This window comes from Grampus griseus (assembly GCF_964374135.1).
Source record: "Grampus griseus genome assembly, chromosome: X".
In the NCBI taxonomy this organism is placed as follows: domain Eukaryota; kingdom Metazoa; phylum Chordata; class Mammalia; order Artiodactyla; family Delphinidae; genus Grampus; species Grampus griseus.
The window spans coordinates 80,627,877-80,650,245 of record NC_138999.1 but is presented as its reverse complement, the minus strand read 5'-3'; positions in this window follow the sequence as shown (position 1 = coordinate 80,650,245).

Genomic DNA, 22,369 nt, shown 5'->3' with positions numbered 1-22,369 from the left:
GTGCTTTGTGGCCACCTAGAGGGGTGCAATAGGGAGGGTGGGAGGGAGATGCAAGAGGGACGAGGTATGGGGATATCTGTATACATATGGCTGATTCATTTTGTTATAAAGCAGAAACTAACACACCATTGTAGAGGAATTATACTCCAATAAAGATGTTAAAATAAGTAAATAAAAAAAATTTTAAATGAACATATTTATAATAGTTGATTTAAAGGATTTGTCGGTTAAATCTGGTATCTAGGGCTTCTCATGGGCAATTCCTGTTGCCTGATGTTTTTCCTGTGTATGGGCCAGACTTTCCAGTTTCTTTGTATGTCTTGTAATTTTTTTGAAAACTAGATATTTTAAAAATAATAAGTTCTCAATTCTGGAAATCTAATTACCCCCTCCCAGGGTGTGCTATTGTTGCTGTTGTTTTATGTCATTGTTTGGTCAATGTTGTAATTGTTGGGGTTAGGGAACTTTTCTGGACAAATTATACAAATCATGTATTCTCTGTAGTGTGTGGCCATTGTAGTATCTTCTCAGTTAACTTAGGGCACAGCTAATGATTAGTCAGAATTCCTTAAATGTCTCAGATGAATATGTACCTGGGGCACAACTTCACTACTCAGGGAGTTTATAAATCTGCCTTAGCTTTCACTTCCTGTTTGTAGAGGGCTACGTTTTTTGTTTTATTTTTGTTTTTATAAAGGTCTATTTTTTTTCTGTTTTTAATGTTTATTTCTTTATTTTCTTATTAGTTGTCCATTTTATACACATCAGTGTATACATGTCAATCCCAATCTCCGAATTCATCACACCACAGCCCCAACCACCCGCCACTTTCCCCACTTGGTGTCCATATGTTTGTTCTCTATTTCTGTGTCTCAATCTCTGCTCTGAAAACCGGATCATCTGACCATTTTCTAGGTTCCACAAATACGTGTTAATATACGATATTTGTTTTTCTCTTTCTGACTTACTTCACTCTGCATGACAGTCTCTAGATGCATCCACGTCTCTACAAATGACCCAATTTCATTCCTTTTTATGGCTGTGTAATATGACATTGTATATATGTACCACATCTTCTTTATCCATTCGTCTGTCGATGGGCATTTAGGTTGCTTCCATGACCTGGCTATTGTAAATGGTGCTGCAATGAATATTGGGGTGCATGTGTCTTTTTTTTTTTTTTTTTTTTTTGCGGCATGCGGGCCTCTCACTGTTGCGGCCTCTCCCGTTGCGGAGCACAGGCTCTGGACATGCAGGCTCAGCGGCCATGGCTCATGGGCCCAGCCGCTCTGCGGCATGTGGGATCTTCCCAGACCAGGGCATGAACCCGTGTCCCCTGCATCGGCAGGCGGACTCTCAACCACTGCACCACCAGGGAAGCCCAACATGTGTCTTTTTGAACTATGGTTTTCTCTGGGTATATGCCCAGTAGTGGGATTGCTGGGTCATATGGTAGTTCTATTTTTAGTTTTTTAGGGAACCTCCATACTATTCTCCATAATGGCTGTATCAATTTACATTCCCACCAACAGTGCGAGAGGGTTCCCTTTTCTCCACAACCTCTTCAGCATTTGTTTTTTGTAGATTTTCTGATGATGCCCATTCTAAATGGTGTGAGGTAATACCTCATTGTAGTTTTGATTTGCATTTCTTTAATAATTAGTGATGTTGAGCAGCTTTTCATGTGCTTCTTGGCCATCTGTATGCCTTTTTTGGAGAAATGTCTATTTAGGTCTTCTGCCCATTTTTGGATTGGGTTGTTTGTTTTTTTAATATTGAGTTGCATGAGCTGTTTATATATTTTTGGTATTAATTCTTTGTCCAATGATTCATCTGCAAATATTTTCTCCCATTCTGAGGGTTGTCTTTTCATCTACTTTAAAGTTTCCTTTGTTGTGTAAAAGCTTTTAAGTTTCATTAGGTCCCATTTGTTTATTTTTGTTTTTATTTCCATTTCTCTAGGAGGTGGATCAAAAAAGATCTTGCTGTGGTTTATGTCAAAGAGTGTTCTTCCTATGTTTTCCTGTAAGAGTTTTATAGTGTCTGATCTTTCATTTAGGTCTCAAATCCATTTTGAGTTTATTTTTGTGTATGGTGTTAGAGTGTTCTAATTTCATTCTTTTACCTGTAGCTGTCCAGTTTTCCCAGCACCAATTACTGAAGAGACTGTCTTTTCTGCATTGTATATCTTTGCCTCCTTTGTCATAGATTAGTTGACCATAGATGTGTGGGTTTATCTCTGGGCTTTGTATCCTGTTCTATTGATCTATATTTCTGTTTTTGTGCCAGTACCATATTGTCTTGATTACTGTAGCTTTGTAGTGTAGTCTGAAGTCAGGGAATCTGATTCCTCCAGCTCCATTTTTTCCCCTCAAGACTGCTTTGGCTATTCGGGGTATTTTGTGTCTCCATACAAATTTTAAGATTTTTTGTTCTAGTTCTGTAAAAATGCCATTGGTAATTTTATAGGGATTGCATTGAATCTGTAGATTGCTTTGGGGTAGTATAGTCATTTTAACAATATTTATTCTTCCAATCCAAGAACATGGTATATCTCTCCATCTGTTGGTATCATCTTTAATTTCTTTCATCAGTGTCTTATAGTTTTCTGCATACAGGTCTTTTGTCTCCCTAGGTAGGTTTATTCCTAGGTATTTGATTATTTGTGTTGCAATGGTAAATGGGAGTGTTTCCTTAATTTCTCTTTCAGATTTTTCATCATTAGTGTATAGGAGTGCAAGAGATTTCTGTGCATTAATTTTGTACTCGGCAACTTTACCAAATTCATTCATTAGCTCTAGTAGTTTTCTGTTGACATCTTTAGGATTCTCTATGTATTGTATCATGTCATCTGCAAACAGTGACAATTTTGCTTCTTCTTTTCCAATTTGTATTCCATTTATTTCTGTTTCTTCTCTGATTGCTGTGGCTAGGACTTCCAACCCTATGTTGAATAATAGTGGTGAGAGTGGACATCTTTGTCTTGCTCCTGATCTTAGAGGAAATGCTTTCAGTTTTTCACCATTGAGAATGATGTTTGCTGTGGGTTTGTTGTATATGACCTTTATTATGTTGAAGTAGGTTCCCTCTATGCCCACTTTCTGGAGAGTTTTTATCATAAATGGGTGTTGAATTTTGTCAAAGCTTTTTCTGTGTCTATTGAGATAATCCTGCGGTTTTTATTCTTCAATTTGTTAATATGGTGTATCACATTGATTGATTTGCGTATATTGAAGAATCCTTGCATCTCTGAGATAAATCTCACTTGATCATGGTGTCTGATCCTTTTAATGTGTTGTTGGATTCTGTTTGCTAGTATTTTATTGAGGATTTTTGCATCTATGTTCATCAGTGATATTGGTCTGTAATTTTCTTTTTTTTTTTTTTTTGTAATATCTTTGTCTGGTCTTAGTATCAGAGTGTTGGTGGCCTCATAGAATGAGTTTAGGAGTTTTACTTCCTCTGGAACTTTTTGGAAGAGTTTGAGAAGGATGGGTGTTAGCTTTTCTATAAATGTGTGATAGAATTCACCCACGGAGCCATCTGGTCCTGGACTTTTGTGTGTTGGAAAATTTTTAATCACAGTTTCAATTTCATTACCTGTAATTGGTCTGTTCGTATTTTCTATTTCTTCCTGGTTCAGTCTTGGAAGATTATACCTTTCTAAGAATTTGTCCATTTCTTCCAGGTTGTCCATTTTATTGGCATAGAGTTGCTCGTAGTATAGTAGTCTCTTAGGATGCTTTGTATTTCTGTGGTGTTTGTCGTAACTTCTTTTTCATTTCTAATTTTATTTATTTGAGTCCTCTCCCTCTTTTTCTTGTTGAGTCTGGCTAATGGTCTATCAATTTTGTTTATCTTCTCAAAGAACAAGCTTTTAGTTTTATTGATCTTTGCTATTGTTTTCTTTGTTTCTATTTATTTCTGCTATGTTCTTTATGATTTCTATCCTTCTGCTAACTTTGGGTTACGTTTGTTCTTTGTTCTCTAGTTCCTTTAGGTGTAATGTTGGATTCTTTATTTGAGATTTTTCTTGTTTCTTAAGGTAGGCTTGTATAGCTTATAAACTTCCCTCTTAGAACTGCTTTTCCGGCATCCCATAGGTTATGGATCATTGTGTTTTCACTGTCATTTGTCTCTAGGTATTTTCTGATTTCCTCTTTGATTTCTTTAGTGATCTCTTTGTTATTTAGTATCATATTATTTAGCTTCCATGTGTTTGTGTTTTTTACATTTTATTGCCTGTAATTGATTTCTAATCTCATAGCATTGTGGTCAGAAAAGTTGCTTGATATGATTTCAATTTTCCTAAATTTACTGAGGCTTGATTTGTGACCCAAAACGTTACCTATTCTGGAGAATGTTCCATGCACACTTGAGAAGAAAGTTTAATCTGCTGTTTTTGGATGGAATGTCCTATAAATATCAATTAAATCTGTCTGGTCTATTGTGTCATTTAAAGCTTGTGTTTCCTTATTAATTTTCTTTTTGGATGATCTGTCCACTGGTGTAAGTGAGGTGTTAAACTCCCCCACTATTATAGTGTTACTGTCGATTTCCTCTTTTAGAGCTCTTAGCAGTTGACTTTTGTATTGTGGTGCTCCTACGTTGGGTGCATATATATTTATAATTGTTATATCTTCTTCTTGGATTGATCCCTTGATCATTACATAGTGTCCTTCCTTGTCTCTTGTAACATTCTTTATTTTAAAGTCTATTTTATCTGATATGAGTATTGCTACTCCAGCTTTCTTTTGATTTCCATTTTCATGGAATATATTTTTCCATGCCCTCACTTTCAGTCTGTATGTGTCCCTAGGTCTGAAGTGGGTCCCTTGTAGACAGCTTGTATATGGGTCTTGTTTTTGTGTCCATTCAGCAAGCCTGTCTTTTGTTTGGATAATTTAATCCATTCACATTTAAGGTAATTATCGCTATGTATGTTCCTATTACCACTTTCTTAATTTTGGCAGGTTTGTTTCTGTAGGTCCTTTTCTTCTCTTGTGTTTCCCACTTAGAAAAGTTCCTTTAACATTTGTTATAGAGCTGTTTGGTGGTGCTGAATTCTCTTAGCTTTTGCTTCTCTGTAAAGCTTTTGATTTCTCCATTGAATCTGAGTGAGATCCTTGCTGGCTAGAGTAATCTTGGTTGTAGGTTCTTCCCTTTCATCACTTTAAGTGTATCATGCCACTCCCTTCTGGCTTGTAGATTTTCTGCTGAGAAATCAGCTGTTAACCTTATTGGAGTTCCCTTGTATGTTATTTGTCATTTTTCCATTGCTGGTTTCAATACTTTTTCTTTGTCTTTAATTTTTGCCAATTTGATTACTATGTGTCTCGGCATGTTTCTCTTTGGGTTTATCCTGTATGGAACTCTCTGCACTTACTGGACTTGGGTGGCTATTTCCTTTCCCATCTTAGGGAAGTTTTCAACTATAATCTCTTCAAATATTTTCTTTGGTCCTTTCTCTCTCTCTTCTCCTTCTGGGACCCCTATAATGAGAATGTTGTTGTGTTTAATGTTGTCCCAGAGGTGTCTTAGGCTGTCTTCATTTCTTTTCATTCTTTTTTCTTTATTCTGTTCCACAGCAGTGAATTCCAGCATTCTGTTTTCCAGGTCACTTATCCGTTCTTCTGCCTCAGTTATTCTGCTATTGATTCCTTCTAGTGTATTTTTCATTTCAGTTATTGTATAGTTCATCTCTGCTAGTTTGTTCTTTAATTATTCTAGGTCTTTGTTAACATTTCTTTCATCTTCTCGATCTTTGCCTACAGTCTTTTTCTGAAATCCTGGATCATCTTCACTATCATTATTCTGAATTCTTTTTCTGGGAAGTTGCCTATCTCCATTTCATTTAGTTGTTTTTCTGGGGTTTTATCTTGTTCCCTCATCTGGTATATAGCCCTCTGCCTTTTCATCTTGTCTATCTTTCTGTGAATGTGGTTTTTGTTCCACAGGCTGAAGGATTGTAGTTCTTCTTGCTTCTGCTGTCTTCCCTCTTTGGATGAGACTATCTAAGAGGCTTGTCGAAGTTTCCTGATGGGGGGGACTGGTGGTGGGTAGAGCTGACTGTTGCTCTGGTGGGCAGAGCTCAGTAAAACTTTAATCCACTTGTCTGCTGATGGGTAAGCCTGGGATACCGCCCTGTTGGTTTTTGGCCTGAGGTGACCCAACACTGGAGCCTACCCAGGCTCTTTGGTGGGGCTAATGGTGGACTCTGGGAGGGCTCCGCCAAGGAGTACTTCCCAGATCTTCTGCTGCCAGTGTCCTTGTCCCTTTGTGAGCCACAGCTGCCCCCTCACCTCTGCAGGAGACCCTCCAACACTATCAGGTATGTCTGGTTCTGTCTCCTATGGGGTCACTTCTCCATCCCCTGGGTCCCAATGTGCAAACTACTTTATGTGTGCCCTCTAAGGGTGGAGTCTCTGTTTCCCCCTGTCCTGCCGACGTCCTGCAATCAAATCCCACTAGCCTTCAAAGTCTGATTCTCTAGGAATTCCTCCTTCTGTTGCCAGGCCCCCAGGTTGGGAAGTCTGATGTGTGACTCAGAACCTTCACTCCAGTGGGTGGACTTCTGTGGTATAATTGTTCTCCTGTTTGTAAGTCACCCACCCAGCACTTATGGAATTTGATTTTATTGTGATAGCACCCGTCTTACCGTCTCATTGTGGCTTCTCCTTTGTCTTTGCATGTGGGGTATCTTTTTTGGTGAGTTCTAGTATATTCCTGTTGAAGATTGTTCAGCAGTTAGTTGTGATTCTGGTGTTCTTGAAAGAGAGAATGAGAGCATGTCCTTCTACTCCACCATCTTGAACCAATCTCAGGGCCTCGGTTTTAATCAGAGCTGAGTCTGACTGAGGACCTCACATGTTTCCTGGGAAGATATACAGCCCTAAACATGCTTATTGTCATCTAGCTCCCCAGGAGCATGTCAGAGCTTTTCAAAGTCATCTGTGGGCATCTTGCTCCCCAGATATTCCTTTAAAATTTGGTTGAGATTTTTTACCATAACTGATATCATAGCCTCAGGTAATTGTTATATCTATCAATTGTAGTTGATTGTTCTCAACAAACATCCTGGGGGTAGGACTTTTCCCACTGAGCCAGATTTGAGACATGTCAAATAGAGACTACACTCTGTCATTACGTCTTTTCCAGCAACCTGCAAAAGGTCAAATAGTGACAATGCTTTGGAGATAGAACTTTTAGAAAATCCAGTCTGCACCCTCCAGGGTCTGCAAGACTGCTGGTGTTCAGAGCTAACATTGTAAAAACCGAAGGTTTTCAAAGTAACTATGGAGCTGTAGAGGGAATGAGAGGAGGTCAAATAAAAATATTACAGAACCTGATTTTCTTAGCAAGGTTCAGCAGTTTTTCTTCAATACTCTTGCAATTGTTGTATTTGGTTAACTTCAAGAATTTTCAAAATGATGATTTTTCACAATTCTAGTATTTTCTTTGCTTTTATGGAGGAATGGATTTACAGAATTCCTTACTCCACCTTTCAGGAGGTTACCTTGTATTGTTTGACATTTGAATGTTGAACTAACTTTGTATTCCAGGGACAAACTTCACTTGGTCTTGAGTTACTATCATTTTTATATATTGTGGATTAGAATTAATAGTATTTCTTGTGTATTTTAGTGTCTATATTAGATAGAAGATATTTGCTTGTAGTTTCGTTTTAATGTCTTTGTCTAGTTTTAGTATAAGGGTATTGCTGTATGCATGAAAGCAGCTTCAAAGCTTTACTCTCTTGTATGGTGCAGAATTTTTGTAGAGCAGATATTAATATTCCTTAAAGGATGGGTATATTTCATCAGTGAAGCCTCCTTGGTCTAAAGTTTTCTTTACTGGATGGTGTGAGATAACAGAAAATACATATATTGGTCTCCATCTCTGGTACCTGACACAAGACTCCCAAAACTGTTGTAATATCCTAAGTGATAACAGCACTAGGAGCATCTTTTGTTCTAATATTTGGGTCTTTGACTCTTACTCCTGATACAGAGCTCCTAAATCCCTTGGAATTTCCTGGGCATAACCAAGTTAGACGGAAGTTGTAGTTAACATGGCGACCTCTTACTTGTCATTGGCACATGAAGTGGAGTGCAGTCTCATGGGACTGAGCACTTAACCTATGGGATCTGACACTGTCTCCAGGTAGATAGTTTCAGAATGTAGTTAAGTTATAGAACATTCAACTGGTGTCACGAGGAATTGCTTGGTGTGGGGAAGAAACCCCACACATCTGGTGTTAGAAGTGTCGTGAGCATGGTAGTAGTGTGAGAATAAAGAAGAAACACACAGAAGTGAAGTTTTCTACACAGAAGCCATTTTACTGTGAATTTAATTCACCAAGTTACCTACTTCTTCTTGACTGTCTTGTGGTAGTTCGTATCTTTCACCACATTTGCACATTTTCTATCATTTTGTCAAATTTATGGACTTAGGGCTTCCCTGGTAGCGCAATGGTTGAGAGTTCACCTGCCGATGCAGGGGACACAGGTTCGTGCCCCAGTCTGGGAAGATCCCACATGCCATGGAGTGACTAGGCCTGTGAGCCATGGCCACTGAGCCTGCGCATCCAGAACCTGTACTCCACAACGGGAGAGGCCACAGTAGTAACAGGCCCACGTACCACAAAAAAAAAAATAAATAAAAATGAAAAATAAAAAAAATTATGGATTTAATATTATTTTTCTCTTTTTGTGAATCAGTTTGGGTAGAGAATTATCAGCTTTATTAATATTGTGAAATAATCCATTTTTGTTTTAATTATTTTGTCTATTCTTTTTTGTTTTCAATTTTTCAATTTTATAAATTTCTGCTCATCATTATTATTTCCTCTGCTCTACTTGCTTAAGGTTTAAAATGCTTTTCCTTTTCTGGTTTCTTAAGTTGGAAGTATAGATCATTGATTTCAGACCTTTTCTTATTTTCTACTACTATTTTTTTCCTTGACTTATGATGAGATTACATCCCAATAAACCCATTGTAAATTGAAAATATTGTAAGTCAAAAATACAAAAAACATTTAATATGTCTAACCTACTAAACGTTAGCTTAGCCTAGCCTTCCTTAAACATACTCAAAACATTTACATTAGTCTATAGTTAGGCAAAATCATCTAACACAAAGACTATTTTATAATAAAGTATTGAATAGCTAATATAATTTATTGAATGTTGTACTGAAAGTGAAAAACAGAATGGTTGTATTGGTACAGAATGATTGTAAGTGTATCACATTTTTACCCTCACGATTGCATGGCTGACTGAGAGATGCTGTTCATTACCACTGCCCAGCATCTTGAGAGAATAGAACCACATATTGATAGCCTGAGAAAAGATCAAATTTCAAAATTCTAAATACAGTTTCCACTGAATACCCATCACTTTTGTATGATCATAAAGTCAAAAAATCGTAAGTAGAACCATTGTAAGTCAGGGATCATCTGCATAAGTATTTAAGAATTTAGTGCAATACATTTTGTCCTAAGTACTGCTTTAGTGGCATCCTATAAATTTTGAAATGTTATATTCTTATTTTCATTCAAGTTATTTTTAAATTTTGTTTTGATTCATGGGTAATTTAGAAGTGTGTTATTTATTTTTTTCAAATATTTGGGGACTTTGCAACTATCTATTTTAATTGAAATATAGTCGACATAATGTGTTAGTTTCAGGTGTAAAGTGACTCAGATTATTTTCCATTATAGGTTATTAAAATATAGTGAATATTGTTCCCTGTACTACACAATAGGTCCTTGTTGTTTATCTATTTTATATACAGTAATGTATATATGTTAATCCCAAACTCCTAATTTATCCCTCTCCCCCTTTCCCTTTGGTAACCCCAAGTTTGTTTTCTATGTCTGTGGGTCTGTTTCTGGTTTGTAAATAAGTTCATTTACATCTTTTTTTTTTAGATTCCACATATTAGCAATATCATATGATATTTGCCTTTCTCTGTCTGAATTACTTCACTTAGTATAATAATTTTGCACAACTATCCATATTGCTGCAAATAGCATTATTTCATTATTTTTATGGCTGAATAATATTCCACTGTGTGTATGCATATAGATATATATAGATATATCGATATTTCACATCTTCTTTATCCATTCATCTATCAATGGACATTTAGGTTGCTTCCACATCTTGGTTATTGTAAATAGTGCTGCTATGAGCATTGGGCTTCATGTCTCTTTTCAAATTAGAATTTTCATCTTTTCTGGCTATATGCCCAGAAGTGGGATTGCTGGATCTTATGGTACTATGGAGAAGAGTATGGTGGCTCCTTAAAAAAACTAAAAATAAAGTTACTCTATTATCCTGCAGCTATCTTGCAGTTACTGATTTCTAGGTTAATTCCCCTATGGTTATAGGACACACCTTGTATGATTTCAGTTCTGTAAATTTGTTGAGTTTTATACTATAGAACATACTTTGCTCTATCTTGGTAAATGTTCTATATGCACTTTAAAATAATCTCTATTGATATTCTGGGGTGTAGTGTTCATAAATATTGTCAGATTGGTAGATTATGATTTTTTGGATGTTCTGTCTTATTCCATCGATTACTGAAAGTGGATTTTTTTCCAATATAATTGTGAACTATCCTATTTCTCCCTTTAGTTCTATCATTTTTTGCTTCATGTATTTTTAAACTCTGTTAGATGCATATACATTTAGTACTGTTGTGTCTTCTTGGTGAATCGATCTATTTACCATAAGGTAATATTTCTCTTCATCCCTGATATTTTTATTGTTCCGAAGTTTACTTGTCTAAGATAGCCATGCTAGGTTTATTTTGATTAATGCATGCATGGCACTTATTTTTCTATCTCTTTACTTTCAACCTATTTATCTCCTCATATTTAAAAGTCTCCTTATAGACAGAATATAATTGGATCTTTTCTTTAAAAATATTCTATCTGCCGGGCTTCCCTGGTGGCGCAGTGGTTGGGAGTCCGCCTGCCGATGCAGGGGACACGGGTTCGAGCCCTGGTCTGGGAGGATCCCACATGCCGCGGAGCGGCTAGGCCCATGAGCCACAACTACTGAGCCTGCGCGCCTGGAGCCTGTGCTCCGCAGCGGGAGAGGCCGCGATAGTGAGAGGCCCGTGCACCGCGATGAAGAGTGGCCCCCGCTTGCCACAACTAGAGAAAGCCCTCGCACAGAAACGAAGACCCAACACAGCAAAAATAAATAAATTAATAAACTCCTACCCCCAACATATTCTTTAAAAAAAAAAAATATTCTATCTGCCAATGACATTAATTTATGTGTTTAAACCATAGTTTGGCAAACTTTTTTTATGAAGGGACAGATGGTAAATATTTAAAATTTGCAGGCCTTATGGCCCCTTTCCAAAGTACTTAACTCTGCTGTTATTCCATGAAAGCAACCATAGAAATAGGTAAAAGTATGATAATGAATGTGCTCCAATAACTTTATTTACAAAAACAGATAGCAAAACAGATTTGACCTGTAGTCTGTAGCTTTACAATTCCTGATTTAGACATTTACACTTAATGTAATTACTAATATGGTTAGCATTAAAGCAACAGGATCCTATTTGTTTTCTCTTCATTGCATCTGTTCTGTATTTCTTTTTTCCATCTTTCTGCCTACTTTTGGATTGAGTGTTTTTATTATTGCATTTTATCTCCAATAGTGACTCATTATTTTTACTTCTTTTTAATTTTTTGAGGAATTTTCCTATGCTTACAATATATATCTTTAATTAATCATATCAACTTTCAAGAAATATTATACTTTACATATACTGCATGGACCTTTCAACAGTATACTTCTAATACCTCACTCTCCCATATTCTGTGCTTTTATTTTCATATATTTTATTTTTATATGGGACATGAACTACAATAGATTGCTACTATTTTTCCTTTAGAGTATCAGTTACCTTCCTGAAAAGGGGATCTCTGAGCTTTTTGGAACTGTGGTTTGAATATTTTCATTAATTTTGGAAAAATCTCGGGCAGTATGTCTTCAAATATTTCTTCCAGCCCATTTGCTCTCACTTCTCCTCTTGAGTTCCAATTATCTGTATGTAAGATCATTTGTTATTTTCTCACAGCTCTTTGGCACTTTCTTCTTCTCTCTCTCTCTCTTTTTTCACCCTTTTTTCTTTCTATGCTTTATTGGGTAATTTCTATTGACCCTCCTTCAAGTTCACTGATTCTACCCCTGGGGGCTTACCACAGAATGGCTCTTCATTGATCTCAGGCTTCCTATTTATGAGACACAAAGCTCTTCCTCCAAACACATCAATTCACCATTTAATTGATTCTTTTAACAAATATTTATTAAGCTCCCACAGTCTATCAAGCAGTGTGCAAGGTGTTTGACATCAGTGAGCTACTGAGGCATAGTTGCTGCCCTAATGAGCCTAAAATCTAGTGACATAAAACAAAAATCAAACCATCACAGTAATGGATGTCTAATCACAAGCAGAGGAAAATGATCTGAATAAATATGACACCATGAGAACCTATACTGAAGTAATCTGACCTAGACTTGCAGGGTGTGGATTTGAGGGTAAAAGTGAAGTTATATAGGGAAATTTATTTGACTAAGTTATATATGAATTGAGCTCTGAAGAAAGAAAATATGTTTATTAATGATGATTGGGGAGCCGGTAGATGTGTGAAGAATTGTGAAATGAGCTAGTAGCTTATGCAAATGCCCTATTTTGCGAGACAGTAAAAGCACATTTAAATAACTTAAAATGCATCTGGAGTGACGAGAGCAATGGAGAGTGTGGCTGGAGATAAGCCTGGAAGAATGGGTAGAGTCCAGACCATGCATGGCCATGTAAGCCATGTTAGGTTTTGTCTGTATTCTAAAAGTATTTTGAAACCATTTAAGGATTTCCAGTAGAGAGTTACCTAATGAGATTTGCATTTTGTAAATATCAGTTTGGTTTCAGTGATATAAAAAATGTAGAGGAGTCCTGAAGAGAAGCTGGGAGTTAGGAGATTCTTGCAGTACTAACTCAAGAGAAAGTTTATAGTTGCTTAGAATCAGGGAGGGAAGTGGCAGTGGAGAATGAGAGACATGGATGGGTTTGAGAGATACTGGGAAGTAAAGTAAACAGGATTAATGACAGATTGTGGAAGAAGTAGCTATGAGAGAAAATGAGTTGTCAGGGCTGAATCCGGGGTTTCTAGGTTTATGGTGGTGTCCATTAAATGAAATAGAGAGCAATGGAAGATCATCAGGTTCAGGGATGCAGGATGACCAAGTTTCAACTTGTTCCTGTAGTGTTTAAATTTCCTTAGAAGCAACCTAGAGGATATGCCACTTAGATAAATGGATTTATAATTATGGACTACAGAAGAAAGTCCTATGATGAAGATAAAGATTTGACAGAGGACACCATTTAAGTGGTCAGTACAGTTTCAGACCTGGATGAGTTTGCCTAAGAGAATATAAAACAAGAGAATAAGAGGGCATGGGATTCAAAGTGGATGAACTGCAATACTTAATTAATGGATAGAGAAAATGAGCCTGCAATGAAGATAGAAAAGGAGTGGCCAGTTAAACTCCCTAAAGTTATAAAAGAGGTGTTGTTCCATTTGCTTTTGTGAGGAAGCCAAAGGACAAGAATATTTCATAATATTAAGTGTAGTCAGAAGAGTCAAACACTGCTAAGAAGTCAAGCAAACAATCAACTATATGCCAATAAAATGGACAACCTGGAAGATATGGACAAATTCTTAGAAAAACCCAACCTTCCGAGACTGAACCACGAAGGAATAGAAAATATAAACAGATAATTCACAAGCACTGAAATTGAGACTGTGATTAAAAATCTTCCAACAAACAAAAACCCAGGACCAGATGGCTTCACAGGCAAACTTTTATCAAATATTTAGAGAAGAATAGCACCTATCCTTCTCAACCTCTTCCAAAATATACCAGAAGGAGGAACACTCCTAAACATATTCTATGAGGCCACAATCACCCTGATACCAAAACCAGACAAAGATGTCACAAAAAAAGAAAACTACAGGCCAATATCACTGATGAACACAGATGCAAAACTCCTCAACAGAATACTAGCAAACAGAATCCAACAGCACATTAAAAGGATAATACACCATGATCAAGTGGGGTTTATTTCAGGAATCCAAGGATTCTTCAATATATGAAAATCAATCAGTGTGATAAACCACATTAACCAACTGAAAAATAAAAACCATATGATCATCTCAATAGATGCAGAAAAAGCTTTTGACAATTTCAACACCCATTTATGATAAAAAGTCCCCAGAAAGTAGGCATAGAGGGAACTTAACATAATAAAGGCCATATATGACAAACCCACAGGCAACATCATTCTCAATGGTGAAAAACTGAAACCATTTTCACTAAGATTAGGAACAAGACAAGGTTGCCCACATTCACCACTATTATTCAACATACTTTTGGAATTTTACCCACAGCCACCAGAGAAGAAAAAGAAATAAAAGGAATACAAATCGGAAAAGAAGTACAGCTGTCACTGTTTGCAGATGACATAATACTATACATAGAGAATCCCAAAGACACCACCAGAAAGCTACTAGAGCTAATCAATGAATTTGATAATGTAGCAGGATACAAAATTAATGCACAGAAATCTCTTGCATTCCTATACACTAATGATGAAAAATCTGAAAGAGAAATTAAGGAAACAGTCCCATTTACCATTGCAACAAAAAGAATTAAATACCTAGGAATAAACCTACTTAAGGAGACAAAAGACCTGTATGCAGAAAACTATAAGACACTGATGAAAGAAATTAAAGGTGATACAAATAGATGGAGAGATATACCATGTTCTTCGACTGGAAGAATCAACATTGTGAAAATGACTATACTACCCAAAAGCAATCTACAGTTTCAATGCAATCCCTATCAAATTACCACTGGCATTTTTCACAGAACTAGAACAAAAAAATTCACAATTTGTATGGAGACACAAAAGACCCCGAATAGCCAAAGCAATCTTTAGAAAGAAAAATGGAGCTGGAGGAATCAGGCTTTCTAACTTCAGACTATACTACAAAGCTACAGTAATCAAGACAGTATGGAACTGGAACAAAAATAGAAATATAGATCAATGGAACAGGCTATAAAGCCCAGAGATTAACCCATGCACATATGGTTACCGTATATAATGGAGGCAAGACTATAAAATTGAGAAAAGACAGCCTTTTCAATAAGTGGTGCTGGGAAAACTGGGCAACTACATGTAAAAGAATGAAATTAGAACACTCCCTAATACCATACACAAAAATAAACTCAAAACGGATTAAAGATCTAAATGTAAGGCCAGACACTATAAAACTCTTAGGGGAAAACATAGGCATAACACTCTATGACATAAATCACAGCAAGATCCTTTTTGACCCACCTCATAGAGAAATAGAAATAAAAACAGAAATAAACAAATGGGACCTAATGAAACTTAAAACTTTGTCACAGCAAAGAAAACCATAAAGAAGATGAAAAGACAGCCCTCAGAATGGGAAAAAAATATTTGCAAATGAAGCAACTGACAAAGGATTGATCTCCAAAACTTACAAGCAGCTCATGCAGCTCAATATCAAAAAAACAAACAACCCAATCCAAAAATGGGCAGAAGACCTAAATAGACATTTCTCCAAAGAAGATATACAGACTGCCAAGAAACACATGAAAGGATGCTCAACATCACTAATCATTAGAGAAATGCAAATCAAAACTACAATGAGGTATCATCTCACACTGGTCAGAATAGCCATCATCAAAAAGTCTCCAAACGATAAATGTTTGAGAGATTGTGGAGAAAAAGGAACCCTCTTGCACTGTCGGTGGGAATGAAATTTGATACAGCTACTATGGAGAACCGTATGGAGGTTTCTTAAAATCTAAAAGTAGAACTACCATACGACCCAGCAATCCCACTACTGAGGATATACCCTGAGAAAACCATAATTCAAAAAAGTCATGTACCACAATGTTCATTGCAGCTCTATTTACGATAGCCAGGACATGGAAACAACCTAAGTGTCCATTGACAGATGAATGGATAAAGAATATGTGGCACATATATACAATGGAATATTACTCAGCCATAAAAATAAATGAAACTGAGTTATTTGTAGTGAGGTGGATGGACCTAGAGTCTATCATATAGAGTGAAGTAAGTCAGAAAGGGAAAAACAAATACCATTTGCTAACACATATATATGGAATCTAAAAAAATGATTATGAAGAACTTAGGGGCAGGGCAGGAATAAAGATACAGATGTAGAGAATGGGGTTGAGGACATGGGTAGGGGGAAGTGTAAGCAGGGATGAAGTGAGAGAATGGGATGGACTTATATATACTACCAAATGTAAAATAGATCGCTAGTGGGAAGCAGCCGCATAGCACAGGGAGATCAGCTCAGTGCTTTGTGACCACCTAGAGGTGTGGGATAGGGAGGATGTGAGGGAGACACAAGAGAGAGGAGATATGGGGATATATGTACATGTGTAGCTGATTCACTTTGTTATAAAGCGGAAACTAACACACCATTGTAAAGCAATTATATTCCAATAAAGTTGTTAAAAAAGAAGTCAAGCAAGATGTAGACTGAGAAATCTTTATTAGGATTAGAGACACAAAGTCACTAGTGACCTGAGGAAGAGAAATTTAACTTGAGTCGTAAGGGAAGAAATAGAATTATGTTCAGTTGAGGAGTGGGGGAGACTTTGCTTGTGAATAGGTGGAAAGAGGGTGGTAGCTGGAGGAAATACAGAATTAAAGAAGATTGTTTTCAGTAGGCAAGGTTTGTCATTGAGTTGAATAATAAAAATACTTTTAATTCTGAAATAATGATATTTATGATTTTGTGGACATGGGTTTTTGGCTAAATACACTAAAGAAAGAGGCAATATATAGAAAATGCTTCTCTTAACAGCATTATTGGTCAACAAGGCACAGCTTTGTGTGTTTCTGGTCACTTTCTTTCCTGTAGCCCTTAGGTCTCAACTTTCCACACTCTTTGAGTGAGTCAGTTACCATTTATCTAGTTACATTCCATCCACCAAAATTCTGTCAACACTTCTAAAATGCTGCTGCCTTTTACCTCCTTTTCTATTCTCTTTGTCTTTGTGAATTTAAACTTTTTGTACCTTCATTGTAGTGTTTCATAAGGGCATGTTTTAGTTGCCATGTTAGCTAGAAATTTGCTTACATTTTAAGACTTGAGCAAATCATTTAAAAAAATAGTGTTGTTAAGTGTAATTTGACAAAATAATTCCTTCTAAAGTAATACATCTTATAATTAGTTTCATTTCAGATGACTGCAGCTTCATGACTTTTTAACCAACAATTTGTTCATCCTTCTGTCAAACATGAAACTGTTGAAAGGTGATTCTTAAAAAAATCATTTTACCTAATAATTGGTTTTTATATTTGGATGCTTAATTGTCTTGAACACATTAGCAACTTCTTGTGAATCAAATGCATAGCTCCACTTAAAATTGGTGTCATTGTTACACCAAATAAATTAATGCTTTAGTCATGTAACTTATATTCAAGGAACTTACAAAGAAAACTAAATGGCAGTACAGAATGAAAGAATGGCTTCAAATTACAATTTGAAAGAATTCAATACCTTAGAGCTGAAAGTGAAGTTCATATGACAATAAAACTATTAGAGATCTATCAATGCATTTCAAAAGACTGGTTATTCTAAACATCTACTTTTGTAATGACATGCCAGTGGATGAGAAATCACAGTTTATGGGAGTTTTCTCCCATTTAAATTTCTGTGGTAGGACTGAATAGATATTTTTATGAAGTCAAATTTTTACGGTTTAATTTAGAGTGAAGGACAGAGTAGATAATACACACAAGTACAGTAAAGATACACATATATAAATGCAGGGGAAAGAATAATGATTTTATTATATTTTCAAGGAGATATCAGAATAAATTCATGTAGACCAACCCTTTAAGAAAACTCACAATCTTAATTAAAACATAGTTACATGGGTTTGACCTTTTCTTCTGCTTTTTAAAAATAAATATATAAGAAAGACAGTGGTTGGCTGCAATTTTGCATTATAACCAAGAACAAAAATGTATATAGTCCTGTTTTCTGATTGATGCAAAAAATCTTGGCTCTCTGTGCACCGACGCCAAACAGAAATATGGAGACAGAGTTTTAGAGGAAAAGAAATAGAGAAGCTTTATTCTTTGCTAGGGAAACAGGGAACACAACAGGCTAGCGCCTCAAGAACTGTGCCCCCTCTCTGGGGAATTAGGAGAGGTCTTATAGTCTGCGGTCTGTGATAGGTGATAAGGATCAAAGCAGTGATGGCCTTGTATTCTGCTTTCTTTTGCAAAAATTTAAAATGGTCACAGTTGGCATCAGGCAGCCTGGTAAATGGGTCTGGCAGCCCAGTAAGTGGGTCTGTTCATCTCTGGGTTATCAGTCCACAACCTACTTTCTGAATGCATAATGCTATAAGGGGTTATTTGCTACAAGGAAGTGCAGGGAGTGTAAACACCAGGTGAAGGACGCAATTCACACGGGATCAGAGAATGTTAGGGTCAGGATGTAATTCACAGAGTTAGGGAGTGATAGGTGCAGGATGTGATTCACATAGTGTCAGAGAGTGTTAGAGGTTAGCTTTGTGAAGGACAAACCTAGTTACAGACAATACAGATTAGTAACAGCTAAAATAAAACTAGGATTGATTAACTCTTTCAGGCCAGTTTATGTTGTTTCTATAGCCTGCCCATAGTTCCTTTATTTTCCTTGTTTGTCAGAAAAGCAAAAAACTTCATTTCTATTTTTGCTGCAACATGACAAGGACACAGGGGCTTGTACATGGTTTCATGACTTCTTCCTTGTTTGACCATAGATTTACAAATAGGCCCCACTAACTCTCAGGAGCAATGCAATCTATATTACCTATGAGCCCTCCTTAATCTTAACAAATAGGACCTGATCATCAAGGAGGAGGCTTTAGAGCCTGATGCTTAAAAAAAAAGTTAATAAAACAAACAAAAGAAACAAAACAACCTCAGACAACCTACAAACATTAAGTCAATACCCTTTCCAATGGGTACATTACAAGATAGTGAATAAACCTCAGACAGCTATTCAAAGTCAGGATGAAGTAGGATGGCTGAAAAAAAGGTAAAATAAATGCTTAAAAGTGTAAGGAAGCATACCCTTTCTATGGTCAGTTAGGTTATACTAGCAGCTCTGCTGAAGAAAGTCAGTATTCAGGGCAGTCATGGTCATCCAGGGTAATGATTTGAAACAATTTAGTCTGAAAGATTGACAACATTTTCTGATTTCAACTGCTAACGTGACTGGATTTCTAAGCATAGTCTGTTAACCCAAGTTCGTATGCCCAACGCACAGTGAGTCCGAACAGAGTGAAATGTCGGAGTTTGGAGCAGAAAAAGGTTTATTGCAAAGCCATGAAAAGAGATGAGGTGGCTCATGCCCTAAAAAGCCCCGAGATCCCTGAAGGGTTTAAGCAAAGCATTTTTAAAAGCCAGGTGAGGGAATGGGGTGCAGGGTATGTGATCAGCTTGTGCACAATTCTCTGATTGTATGATGGTGAGGTAGCAGGGTAGTGTCACGGGGTTAACATTATCAGTCGTTAAGCTCCAGGAGGCCTGGGGCTCTGTGCTCATGGTCGTCAAGTAGTTAGCATCTTCCACTTGCTGGAGACGGGGGAGGCCTACATCCGCAAAACAACTCAAGAAATGTGCATCAAATACTATTATCTAGGTACTCAGAGAGGAGCCAAAGCAGAGAATATGGGGGAAGGCCTGTCCCGGGAAGGCCCCCATGGGGTCCTACTCAGTTACAAGTTTGTTGTCCTAAATTCCTTACTGCTATGTTTTGCTCATCTGTCAGGATAACAAGCGCCCAATTGCACTGTCCCAATGAATGGCTAAAGTAGGAAAAATGGGCCCCAACACAAAGCTTAACACCTCCTCTAAGGCTTGATGAGATATGTGCATACATTTTATGCATGTTATAAAAATCCAGATCTTTAAAACATCATTGTAATGACTGATTGAGTAAGAGGTTTTTAAGTAAGATTGGGCCAGATAGAGAAAGCACTACTTATACAAGGTAAATTTGACAAGTCATATAATATAATGTAGTTTATGTTAGGTAGTTAGTCAAACATTAGCAACAAGGAGGTGACAGTGGCAGAAAGACAAGAGGGGAATAATCAATTCACACCCCAACCATCTGGGGACCCTCCCCTGACCCGACCCAGAACGGGTGAAACTATGGTCTTGTGGTGGGCAATTTATCCTGATAAAGAGGGAGCACAGTAACATGAGGGAACTTCCCCGGGCTGCACATGCCCAGACCAGACAGGCATATAACCTATAGTAAACCCAAACTCTTTATACCATTATTATAATAAAATCTGCATAAGATTTTGCCCCCCACCCACCGTGGGCTTTCCTTATCAAATCAAGGGTAAGGGCATGCTCAGTAATGAACTTGTTATATAGCTCAGGACTGTCAATCAAATAATGCTCTCCTGTCACTCACCCATGATCGTGCCCAGCCTCGTCACAGAATGCTCCTTATAAACACCTTAAGCCTGTACAGGAGGGCTGGTTTCACTTCACAGAAACAGCCCACTCTCTCTCTGAGAGTGTAACTATGCTTACAGGCTGGTTTCACTTCACAGAAACAGCCCGCTCTCCCTCTGAGAGTGTAACAATGCTTTAATAAACTTTGCTTTGCACTTAAGCCTGAAGTGATAGTCTACAATTCTTTGCTTGCTATCACAAGGACCGAGATTGCTGATCCAGGTCTTCCATTGACCTCCTCAGTTGAAGCCATTTGATACAATGCATGCCAACCTGGTAACAGTTTATAATTATTTGTTCATATATATTCATTGCTTCTTGAAATTAGGTTTTGTTGCAGTTTTGCCAATTTTGGATTAGAAATATGTGTATGAGATTTAGTTTTTAATTGTAACTGACAATATTATATTACTATGCAAGACGAAATAAAAGAGCAAAGTGCAATTTTGTTAAATGGGAAATGGTGCTTATTAAACCCTTCTCTTGGGGATTCATAATGTATAATATTAACATGTTAACACACTGAGAAGTCCTGCAGCTAAAGAAACCCTGTTTAAAGTGCTTCAAAGTTAAATCACTGTACTTTCACAAAGACTTTTTACATTATAGAAGGTTTTTTTTGTTTGTTTGTTTTCTGCTTTTTTATTGCCAGCTGGAATGGTCTCAAATAAATCAAATACTTATCAGTCCACCCACTTTATATATAGTTAGGATTGCCTGGAATAATATTAAATTATATATGACAAAGCCATGCTATTATAGCCAGATTTTTAAGAAAACTCTGCCGAAGTTATCTTCATGAACAATTTTGCTTGATACTGACATAATGCTGAATTTTAAATGCATTAGTCAATGACTATATTTATTACTGTTGAAATGTTTTACTTTCATTGATCTTAATATAAAGCCCAGCCGCTCTAAATTTCAACTATTAGGTTTTATGATTGTAAGTTTCACTACAGACCCCAAGGTTAATTTTTGTGTAGGACTATCACCTCTAATCTTCTATCATCCTCTTAATATGTATGGCTGACTCCGTATCTCAAGTGACTGCATTAACATTGTGCTAAGGGAAGTTCAAGGTCTTGATGTTTCCATTCTACCCAGGTTTCTGCATTGAACCTGTAATGTCTAGCTTTATACTAAAATGTAAGAATAGACAAGACAGAAACCTGTATATAAAATACTTATTAGCTTTAAGGTTATCATATAATTTATTTCCCCAAATAATAGAGTGAGTGTTAAATACTAAAGTTCTGGTTGCTCTATGATTTTGCTCATATAATGGAGTTACAAACCTCCATGGTAATGATGATTCTCCACCAAAATCTCCCTTTTTTTAATTAAAAAAAATTGGAGTATATTTGATTTACAATGTTGTGTTAGTTTCAGGTGTGCAGCAAAGTGATTCAGTTATACATATACATATATTTTTTCTTTTTTAGATTCTTTTCTCGTACAGGCTATCACAGAAGATTGAGTAGTGTTCCCTGTGCTATACAGTAGGTTCTTGTTGGTTATCTATCTTATATAGAGTAGTGTGTGTGTGTTCATCCCAAGCTTCTGATTTATCCCTCCCCCCACATTTTCCCTTTGGTAACCATAAGTTTGCTTTCAATATCTATAATTCTGTTTCTGTTTTGTAAGTTCATTTGTCTCTTTTTTTTAAAATAGATTCCACATATGACTGATATCATATGATATTTGCCTCTCTCTCTCTGACTTACTTCACTTA